The sequence below is a fragment of the Lepidochelys kempii genome, chromosome 3 (assembly GCF_965140265.1).
Source record: "Lepidochelys kempii isolate rLepKem1 chromosome 3, rLepKem1.hap2, whole genome shotgun sequence".
In the NCBI taxonomy this organism is placed as follows: domain Eukaryota; kingdom Metazoa; phylum Chordata; order Testudines; family Cheloniidae; genus Lepidochelys; species Lepidochelys kempii.
The window spans coordinates 194,799,281-194,811,288 of NC_133258.1; the positions used below are offsets into that span (position 1 = coordinate 194,799,281).

At 42.2% G+C, this 12,008-nt stretch overlaps 1 protein-coding gene across 5 annotated transcripts in view; it reads left to right on the forward strand.

Moving 5' to 3' along the window:
- The window catches only part of SERTAD2 (SERTA domain containing 2), a 183,153-nt gene that overhangs the window by 90,848 nt on the left and 80,297 nt on the right, over positions 1 to 12,008 (forward strand). The gene's annotated exons all lie outside the window — the stretch shown is intronic.

The following is a 12,008-nucleotide window of genomic DNA, read 5'->3' on the forward strand; positions in this document are numbered from 1 at the left end:
AAATAGGTTCCTGATTCTCCAAAATACTGCTTGTAGTTAAGGAAACTTATTATGACCCTGTGGCCTTCACTATTTTTCTTTGGCACAGCTGTGGGAATCAGTTCAAGGAAAGTTGTAAGAACACACAAGTGAAAAACAGGGATAAAGAAATCCTAACTTGGGCTGGAACAAACTTCTTTAGATTCAATAATATAAAGCCAGAATCTCAAGAAATAATGATGATGTTACTTTTCATAAAGTCACATAAAATGTGGAGCTTCTAAGTGGAGAGGAAATCGTAATTACACCATTGTTTCTGTCTTGTAAACCATTCGGCCATTAACAGTGAGGTTAAAGAGCATTAATTCTGACATCAAATTTCTTGTGAACTTGGAATTTTTCTTGTCAGAATTAAAATGTTAATTTATTGCATTTTCCTATATATACTATAAACTTTGGGGAAAATAAAGCACTAACACTGTGGTAAGGAATATGCATTGTATTTTTCTTGAAATAAAATAGACGATATGCATATTTACCCCTGTGTTTACTCCTCCTTATACTTCTCTTCTTTTGTCTCATAACTCTTCCATTTCCTCTGTTTCCTCCCTTGTTTTCTCTTCTCTCACTCCTCGTGATCTCTTTTGTTTCTTTCCTCTTCCTTTCTCCTTTTACCTCTTAGTACCATTATTAGTATTCTCAATTATTGAGTTACATTAACACTTAGGTGCCAAAGTCAGGATCGGGGTCACGTTTTGCTAGGCACTATACAAAAACATAGTAGTAGTCCCTGCTCCAAACAGCCTACAGCTTGAACAGCCAAGATAAACAAAGGGTGGGAGGGGAAACAGAGGCAAAGTGAGGTGTAATGACTTGCCCAAGGTGGCACAAAGCAGGTCAGGAGGTTAGCCAGGAATAGAAGATGGGTCCAGAGCCCCACTCCAGTACCCTGTCCAGTAGACCACCCACTTCCCATCTTTTCACCTCTTTCTGCTTTCTATTTTTTGTGTGCCTCATCCGTTTGGTCTTTTCCCTCTTAAATACACTGAGTGACTTTTCAGAGTGCATTTTGAGACTGTTCTGTAGTCATAAACGTTTTTCTTCTGATACCATTTACATTGGTGCAGCATCACTGATTTCAGTGGAATGTCTCCTGACTTATACAGGAGTATGTGAAATCACAGTAAAGCCCACTGGCTTTACGTACCAGAAGAATACATGTACGTTCAGGTTAGGCACCAAAATATATATTTTTAAAAATGAATGTAGACAGGAAAAAGGCAATATTTGGTGCATTTGTGTTGTAATTTACATGCTGCACAAATGCAACTCAGGAATACTATAGAGGTAAAAGGTACATCTTTTCTTATTAGTTCTTAAAGGACTACATCAGCTATTGTGCTGGGCCCAGTAGTCTAAAAATTTGAAAGGTGAGCAGTGCTTTTCACCATGATGAGTAACCTATTTGAAAATACTGTTTCTAAATAGACTTGACATATCTAAGGCTACTGCTAGCCAGGGTCATCTTGCTATGACTACTCTGGCAGAGTAAAAGCAGGAAGCTGATGTACAGACAGTTAGATCAGTACTGAAAGCATGTTGGAAATTGACTTGCAATGGCAGAAGAAACATAAAGTAGCAGTAGTCCCCTTTCCTCTCTCCCAAGCAAAATTTTTTAAACTTTGAAACTGATAAAATTATAGGTTTCAGAGTAGCAGCCGTGTTAGTCTGTATTCGCAAAAAGAAAAGGAGTACTTGTGGCACCTTAGAGACTAACCAATTTATTTGAGCGTAAGCTTTCGTGAGCTACATCCGATGAAGTGAGCTGTAGCTCACGAAAGCTTACGCTCAGATAAATTTGTTTGTCTCTAAGGTGCCACAAGTACTCCTTTTTCTTTTTGATAAAATTATGTTTGCTTAAACTTCTAAATTTTAAAATTTTCCTCACTCTCAAATATTTTAGTTTGTTCCCAGGAAAAGGTGCTTCTTATCTTTCAAAGTGTTAGATTGAGGGGCTTGACATAATGGCACATGTGGCATCCCTAATTTAGAAAATCCACTCTCCTAAATCACAGATTTTTTTTTTTCTCCAGTAGTTAATTAAAAATTAGATGAACTGCCCTCTTGCTCAGGGCAAATATTGGATTTCTTGGACTGTAACATATGGATTAAACTTCATTACTTCATACATTTTTATTATTCTGTAGGGGCGGCATCATAGTTGTCCAAGCATAAGTGGTTACCCACACAAAACGACCCTGCTAGGGATGTAAGTACACGGTGCAGAAAATTCAAAAGTTACAGTTTCCAGAGCATTTGTTAGCTTGTCCTTTTTTGCATCCATACTTGTTAATCGTCATGTGTGTATTGATGATTTATTCCCATCATGATCAACATATCCCCTTTGTCCAGGGCATACACACATGTTGGGTGATTCATTCACCTGCATGCACCCATATTCTCTCATCACCTGCAATTCAAGCTCTGACAGCTGCTCGTCTTTAAGTGCTTGTTGATTTCTCATTCCCTCTCTTTTTCTGGGTGCAGGACTCTCCTTGGCTTTGCCTGAGAGTCCTGGCCTCAGAGGGTCCTGCTTTTGCCTGAGAGTGCTTGCTTCCTGCTCTTACTATCTGCCCCAGTTATGAATGTAGTATAAATCCTTACTGCTCTTACTCAGGCTAACGGGTCCCTTCAGGTACTGGGAAGTCTGTAGCAAGTCCTGTGTTCCAGTTCACATGGATATTAAGAACTCTAACCAGTAGCTCTGATGCTTTTCTCCTCTGATAGTCTCCCCCCCCCCCCCCCATGCACCAATTGGACTCATGTTCTGAAGTGGAGGAGCTGGGAAGATCTTCTATTGCTTTCCCAGGCTCATGGGAGGAGAAGGGACGGGACAGAGAAAGCTCCCAAGGGATTGGGCAGCATACGTTCTCTCTGGCCCTGGAGTGACATCCCACTGCCTCCAAGGGAGAGGAATGAAGGTTTCCCTGCTGCTCCCCTTTCCTTGACTTGTGTGAGAGGACAGTGACATTTCCTCTTTCCAGAGGAAAAGGGGAGTGAGATAGTAGCACCCCTTATGAAAAATCAGCATCAGGTAAGTGCTGGAGAGTCGAGGGGCTATTCATCTGGCCCAGATCCCCCTGAGACTGTGTATCTGCATTACATACATGAGTTATTTATTTTAAATGAAGAGGCTAGATTCGTGTGTGTGTGTGGTTTCCATGTGTGTTTTTTAATGGTTATGCTGGATTTTTGCCATGCCACAAAACTGATTAGAAATTATTATAATGAAAAGGGGGCAATGGTTCATTTCAGAGATAGGTAACATGGCGGGGAGAAGGCAAATCTGAACACTTCCCCAGTTGCTGGATGAGCATAGGGTGCAGGTTCCCCACCATCATCTCCAGGAGCTACTACTGTGCTCATTTTTTGGGTCAAAGATGGGACCAGTATTTTGTTATCTTAATATATATCCTTATGTGTGTTGCTATTATTTATGTGCAGTGGTGCCCACTGTGTGCCAGGCACTTGGTGACAGTTCGTGCTCCAAGAAGCTCCCAATCTAAAGCCAAAGGTCAGGGGAAGGAGAATAACAATAGGCAATTTACATAGAAATCAACAAGATTTACTATGGGCAGCATGCCAGAGCTGGGGCTTTTAAGAGAGATGTAAATGTGGGCAGGGTTAGGTGCCTTGCAGGTGACCTCAGGGAGGTCAAACCATGCGTAGGGGGCTGCATGAAAGGAGGTGTGTGGCACAGATGACTGTGAAAATCTGACAAAATTGGTGAACAAGGTTGGGAATGGGTGGGGGGAGGCAATGTTTGACAGGGAGGATAAGAAGGGAGGGACAGAGCTTTGAGAATGTTCACCAGAAACTTAAATTTGAGTTTGATATAATCGGATAGGAAGCCAATGGAAGGATTCAAAAAGGGGAGTTGAGTTACAATGTATATACAAGCTGCAGTGTGGTTGGATTTATTATGTTAGCAGCTATTGTATGCTTGAATTTTCTGGCTCTTTTTCATTTAAACTCTCAACTATATAATGTTGAGTTTGTGTAGGGATTTTTTTATTTTATTTCTTTTGCATCTAATTTCCTAAGCGTTCTAACAGGAGTAAAAAAACATTAACTGAGTGCATGCCATGTTGAGTTCCCATTACCTTTGGGTTGAGAACAACCATGAGAAACTTCAGTGCAAAGAGTAACTTCTCTGAAAGTTGTAAGTACCTGAAACCAGGGACTTGGATTGTAAGGACACTGGGGCCGGGGCTGTCTCATTTGTTTATGTTTCAAGCAGTGCTCGGAGGCCTCCGAGCAGCTAGGGTAGTACAAATAATCAATAATCAAATCTAAAACAAACAAAAGGAAGTATTTTTTCACATAACGTACAGTCAACCTGTGGAACTCCTTGCCAGAGGATGTTGTGAAGGTCAAGACTATAACAGGGTTCAAAAAAGAACTAGATAACCATTGATGGACCTATCCTCCATGAACTTATTAGCCAGGATGGGCAGGGTTGGTGTCTCTGTTTGCCAGAAGCTGGGAATGGACGATGGGGGATGGATCACTTGACGATTACCTGTTCTATTCATTCCCTTTGGGGCATCTGGCACTGGCTGCTGTTGGAAGACAGAATACTGGGCCAGATGGACCTTTGATCTGACCCAGTATGGCCATTCTTGTATATGTTCTTATAATAATTTTAGAATAAAAACTCTTCAGCTGTAATTCTATTCCATGTGCGTGAGAGAGAGAAAGAAAGAGAGGGGAGAGATTCTTTCTCTCTCATTCTTCCTCCATCTGGAAGGATGAAATGCAGAGCTTTTTCTAAGAAGGTATCTAACATACTTCCTCAAATTAGTCAGTAAGTGGCATTACAAACAGGTTACAGCAAGTGGCTGGCAATTTTCCCATCCTTCTTGTCGCTGGAAACATAATGCTTGTGCAATGTGCTCATTCACGAGACATCTGCATGCAGAGTCGGTCCTGGGGACACACAAACAGTGTGGTTGCGTGTGGCACACTTTTATCTGTGATGCCTCATTGGTGGCATCACAAAGAAGTGGCCTGGGAGCAATGGTAATAAACCATTTTTCCTTTATTTGACAGTACGATGGAAGAGGTGAGAACTCCAGGAGCTGAATTTGCAGGGGAGCAGTGGAAACATCCTGGGATGGGTGGGGAGATGAGAAGTAGGGTAGGTCATTGGCAGTGCCATTGTGTGGTGGAGGACTTTAGATAATTTCTAATGCTCAGCATTCTGCGCATAATAAAGTAAGACCATAATAGCACTGAATGCCCTGAGCACAGCAAGGTGGAGTGATTAATTAAAGATGATTTTGATCATTGACTTAAATCACTTGATTTTTTTTTTAATAATCGATTTAAATCGGGTTGAGGCTTCATGAAAACTAATTTGAAAATTTACGCTATTACAATGTTGGATTACAATTTAATTGTAAATGTTAAATGTCTTTAAGTGCCGCTACTCATTGGGCATCGTATTTCAATTTTACAAAATTGCTGTAAGCAAAAATCAAAATGATTGAAAAGGGAGGCGTTATCCTGTGAACACATAAGCAGGTACATAAGTTTCACTCACATGAATGCTCCCATTGATTTCAAAGGGCTAAAATGGGGTTTTTATTAAGTTGGCTTCTCCTCGTGTCATAAAATCTGTCACTTCAAAAAAAATGTTTTGGTGTAAACCATGAAAAGTTGTTTAGATTGTCAATATGTTAAAGTTATTGTGAAACTTTTTTATGCACATGGGTCAAAATGTTCAAAAACAACCTACAGTTAGGCTTCTCAACTCAGTCTTAGGTAACTAAGTGACTAGGGAGCACAAGACCCGTTGACATCAGATTGCAGGCTCTGATGGAGGAGTCCAGCCTGGTTGAAACATCTCAGCTTGTTTAACCTGTGGAAGCTCAATATATCATAAGGGGGGGGTTTAGTTACAAATAATGCTTGCTTATCAATCCTGTGCTTGCATTTTTGGTGTTCTCACAGTTGGGATGTTAATGAGGCCCTGGAATTGTCCTTTTCAGCACAGAGAAGTATGAAAGTTCTTAGGAGGAAAAAAATCTTCATGTAGGATCTGAAATTCTACTGACCAGTTGCTGTTGTATCTGAATGCTTCTCAGACAGGAATGGGCCCTTGCTGCCTGTGGCTGACCTCAGAATGCCCCTATGCTGGAGGCTGTGAGGGGGTAGTGTAGTGCTGTCTATCCTGGATCCCTGCGCCTAGAGGATTCTGCTACACAAGAAGAATCCTCACCTGGCCACTTAAGTCAGCGCTGAGTATGTTTGCTCTGCTTCAGCTATTTGTCGGGGCTGAGGATCTGGTCCAGTTAACTTAAACTTGCAAGCGCCCTGTCAGATAGAGTTTTATCCCTGTTTTATAGGTGAGGCAACTGAGGCACAGAGATTCCTCCCCTCCCGCTGGAAATCTGTGTCAGAAGAAGTAATAGAAGCAAGACCTTCTGATGATCAGTCCTCTGCTTTAATCACAAGATATTTCTTAAGCCACTTACTAAAAAGCAGCTTAGATTGTTACTCTGTTAGTGGCTCCACCTCCCCATGCAGACTTGTAGACAGTGCATGATCACATAGTAAGTGGAGATACTTTGTTTGTGTTTCTCTTTACATAACACTCTAAAGTATGTAATAGAGAGAGGTTTTGTTCACGTGTTTTAGTGCCTATGCACGATGGTTGTATTTTTGGTTTTCTCCTATTATTTCTAAGCTGTTAATAACCAATAAGGAGACAGATGTGTGGGTAACAGTATCTGCAGCCAAATTGTCCTCTTGACTTTTAGGCACAGAGGGAACAAAAGGTGTTCATGGACCAAGCAAAGATGACTTGTAAGCACATAATGGAAGTATGGCCCAGCGGTTAGAGTACTAACCTGGGCTGTGGGGGAGACAGATTCAATTCCTGCTCTGCCACAGACTTCCTGTGCGGCCTTTGGCAAGTCACTTAGTCTCTCTCTGCCTCAGTTCCCCATCTGTAATATGGAGATGATAGTGCTTCTCTACCTCAGAGAGTTGTGACGATAAATACACAGATGCTTGGACTATGAGAGCCAATACGAGGGCCTTATATAGCAAATGAGGGGAAACTCTAAACAGCATCTTTCTCACCTTGAAGCCCTTCTGTAACAGCAGCATGTAGTTTGGGCACAGAGTTTTTGTAGGTGAAAGCCACTTGCTGTGATGGGCCCACAGCAAAATGCACAGGGGCATTAATGCTGAGTGTCAAAGTCTTCATAATGGAGGACTTTTCTTGTACTATATCACAAGTGGCTGCTTTCATCTCTCCTCCATTTTAATGGCATATACATGATACAGACTTCCTTATCTCGGGTGGGGGGGATGCTATGTAGATATTACGCAGTACCACTGCCATCTTTCTTAATTATGTATGAGGTATGGCCATTATATCTCTTTCCTGATGTATATTAACAGAAAGGAAGGACATAACACCATCCAGAGTTGGAAATAGTTCAGTGTCTTGACTCTGGTTCGTGGCTGGGCAGCTATAAGCATGAGGCATGAAGTGCAAAGTGGCTTTCTTTAAGGCTAACTCCCAGCAGCTGTGTGCTCTGGTGGGCTGGGAATATAGGAGACCAAGGATGGCAATCTTGCGTCCCTCGTGTTGTGCATGTGGCTTGCAGTGCTGGACTGTGACACATACTTCATTTTACACAGTTTCCACACAGTTGTTTCCTGTGCGAAAGGTCAACATACAACGTATAGGGGCCCCAGATGCACCAAGAAGCATTGCATATATTACAGTGGCATATTTCTCATATACAGCATGCTCAGCATCTACCAGCTTGAGTCAGAATTGAGGTATTTCCACTCTGGCCTCTGACACTGAAAAGCCTAATCTCCTTTTATATTTTTAATATATTGCATCTGGAATCATCTGAAGCTGTTGGAGAGCTGCCTAGGCCAATGGTAGTGCTTTTCATTTTCTAGAGGGCTCCTGTGCATATCAGATTGGGCTCCTAGCCTCTCACCAGCCCCAGTTTGAGCAATTTAAGTCCCAAACTTGTCCCACTAATACTTACAGAATGCAGAGCCTGAGAGGTGTTACAAGTGTTCCACATATTTCCTGATCAGGCCTTTTGTCTTGTATGACATTGTTCCCAGTGGCATGGGAGGAAAAAGGCCCAGGGGGTCTTTTATGGAGTACATGTTATCTCCCTGCATTTTTACATCCCTTCCAACTTTAAAACTTTGTATCACAGCTACCATCCTTTTAGCCAAGAGGGCTTGGGCAATGTTCTTTGCTCATTGATGCTGGAAGAAGCACTGTCAAATGAGAGGAGGCACTTCCTATTTTAAACAGGAGGACAAAGTGTATTTCCTCTGTAGCACTCCTAGTCTTGCTGGCTTGGAGAAAGGGACAGGAACTGATCTCTGCTCTCACCTGTGGCTGTAAGGCTCTATCTCTCAGTATGCTGGCCCCGACAGTCTCTTATTCTCTATTACATTTTTCTCCTTTTTGGAGGAACTTTGACTCCGTAATAATGTGATACATCAGCTTGAGTAATTTCTGTTTGAAGATATTAAGCTCTGTGAATACTGAAGAATATTATGTCTTCAGATTTTGAATGGTCCTCTCCATAATTCAGTACTGCTGTTGGAATGATTTTGTTTCAACTGCCGGGGCTAGTTTAAATAGAACTGTCTGAGCATGGGCTGTAGTTTCTCATAGATCACAAAGTGAAGTTCAGTGAATGATGAGTTGTCACGGGATACCATAATGAAATAAGTACTCCTCATAGTTTTGAAATAAATAGTAATTTCATTAAAGGGGAGAAAAGGACATTTTGTCTGTAAGCTTAATTGTAAGAGCTGGAATTCCTAAGCAGAGATTTTTCACATGCAATTAGGTTGCAGTGAGTTTTAGTGAGAGTGAATTCAATGTGGGGAGGGATGCTAAAACTCCCAGCAGTGTCTGAACTACATGTCTGCAGTAGATTCTCTTCGTCCTTTTGGTACTTGGTGATGTGATACTTATGCATGGTCTTCGTACATGATATGTATGGCCGTGCATGCAGCCTGGTCCTTGAGGAAAAAGTCAGCAAGGTATCTAATGTGATACCTTTATTGAACAACTGACAAAGATGCAGTAGTTGCTGTTGAAAGTCAACATTTGATAAGAGTGACATCTGCTAGCAATTTTCCATTTAAAAAGTCAATATTTGCTATATATTGCTTTTAGGTAGATGTTTGCTAAGGACTGCATGACAGTGGAGTTCAAACCATAGTCCTACAAGGCAGAAGTTGAGTATCTCCCCCTCAGTTCTATTCATTTGCTTCCCTATTCATCTTGTTTAACACATAAGCACAAATATTGTTGTTGATTTTTTTAACTGGAAATAGTACTTTATAGTAACCGTGAAAAAACAGATAATAGGCTGGGGATGGAGAGCTAGGATCTTTGGGGTTCAAAAGCTTGTTCTCAAATGCTGACTTCTGTAACCAGAACCCAATCACTTTCTCCCTCTCCCCGAATTTCCCTATCTGTAGAACGTGAGTGATACCTGCCCACTTCAGAGTTGTTGAGAGGGCTGATTTTGCTGGTGTCTGTAAAACACTTTGAAGATGAGCAGTGCTATATATGGACCAAGTGTTTATTTTTGGAATTCACTGTGATGCTAAAAACAGCAAATTCAAGGAAGCAACTACAGTCGTACTGTCATGATCCTAGCTCTCAGAGCTAGTACCTGGGGTTTACTATTTGTAGCCTCTATCTGCCCATCTGTGATAGTTCTGCTGGAAAGTCTCCATTTGTAGAGGCTCTCATGGTACTGGGGGACAATATGCAATTGAGCATGTGGGAAAGACTCCCTAGTCAATATGAAAAATTCAATATAAAATTAAGTTTATTTTTTTTAATTTGTTTTACATTTTGATTTTAACATGAGTCACCTGATTCTCCCCAGGCCCTGCTCCCTTTCTCCTCCTGAGAACAATACCAGCTAAAGAGCAGACCAAGCAACAGGAGCAATAGTTTCTAGGACTGGAGAGTAGGGACCCGCCACACACACCGTTCTGTCAGTTGCTGCAAAGACTGGGAGTGACAGCTGGAATGCCTATTCTTCCCACTGTGTGGAGTCATGGAAGCTGGTGTCCATTCAGCAGAGGTTTCAGAGTAACAGCCGTGTTAGTCTGTATTCACAAAAAGAAAAGGAGTACTTGTGGCACCTTAGAGACTAATCAATTTATTTATATAAATTATCAATCTCTCTGGTCACGCAATCACAGACATGAAGGTCGCTATCTTAAAACAAAAAAACTTCAAATCCAGACTCCAGCGAGAAACTGCTGAATTGGAATTCATTTGCAAATTGGATACTATTAATTTAGGCTTAAATAGAGACTGGGAGTGGCTAAGTCATTATGCAAGGTAGCCTATTTCCTCTTGTTTTTTCCTACCCCCCCCCCCCCAGATGTTCTGGTTTAACTTGGATTTAAACTTGGAGAGTGGTCAGTTTTGAAGGGGTTTTACCAGCAGGAGAGTGAGTTTGTGTGTGTATGGGGGTGGGGGGGATGTGAGAAAACCTGGATTTGTGCTGGAAATGGCCCACCTTAATTATGCACATTGTAGGGAGAATGGTCACTTTGGATGAGCTATTACCAGCAGGATAGTGAGTTTGTGTGTGTGGTTTTTGGGAGGGGGGTGAGCTGGATTTGTGCAGGAAATGGCCCAACTTTATTATCATGCACATTGTGTAAAGAGTTGTCACTTTGGATGGGCTATCACCAGCAGGAGAGTGAATTTGTGTGCGGGGGTGGAGGGTGAGAAAACCTGGATTTGTGCTGGAAATGGCTCACCTGATGAGCACTTTAGATAAGCTATTACCAGCTGGACAGTGGGGTGGGAGGAGGTATTTTTTCATATTCTCTGTGTGTATATATAAAGTCTGCTACAGTTTCCACGGCATGCATCCGATGAAGTGAGCTGTAGCTCACGAAAGCTCATGCTCAAATAAATTGGTTAGTCTCTAAGGTGCCACAAGTACTCCTTTTCTTTTTGCGAATACAGACTAACACGGCTGTTACTCTGAAACCAATTTATTTGAGTGTAAGCTTTCGTGAGCTACAGCTCACTTCATCGGATGCATACTGTGGAAAGTACAGAAGATCTTTTTATACACACAAACCATGAAAAAATGGGTGTTTACCACTACAAAAGGTTTTCTCTCCCCCCACCCCACTCTCCTGCTGGTAATAGCTTATCAGTAGAGGGGGATTGTCCTTTCTGCACGGATCTGTAGGAGTTGGAAGAATGAGCTGGTTTCTGGTGGATTGGGGGGCATGGTATGTGCCCCACCCCACAATGGCTGGGACTACAGTAATGTCTCCCAGCACTCACTTCCCTGCAGCTTCATGGCAGCTGGTTTAGGGAGAGGATGGGAGCAATTCACTCCTAGGCACAATTGCCGAGGTAAGGCTAAGGTCCATACTGCAGTTACATGGTCCCTACCGTCATGGTCCCTACTGCAGTTACAGATGCAGCCTAAGTAAAAACCTGGTCCATATCTTTGGAATATCTCTGGTTCACTCAACATACCCATTAATTCAGACTAATTTAATTTCCAGTCTCTCTGGCTTGTCACTCAGGCACAATGAACCAGTAGGAATGATGGTGTTCTGGGACTGGCTTGACTAGTTTCTCTCCCCTGAGAGCCAGTTTCTAGTCTGCCACCAATCAGCAAAGTTGCAACCGGCTCCACTACTATTGTTCAGTACACCTGAGCCTCGTCAACAAAAGCTTCAATGACATCCTGGAAAAAAGACAGCAAAGGAGAGTTACAGCCCTTTGCCAGCTCCTTCTGGGCCTCTTATCACTAAGACTGAAGCAGCTGAGGCTTTAGAATCGCTGCACTCTCCCTCAGCCCTGGAGAGTTAAACAGTCAAAATCCTGCCAAGTGTGCTGCCCCTCAGTTTAGAAGGGGAGGACTCCTCTGTCAGCAGCCCCTCCTAGTATCTCCTTTGCCTGCTAG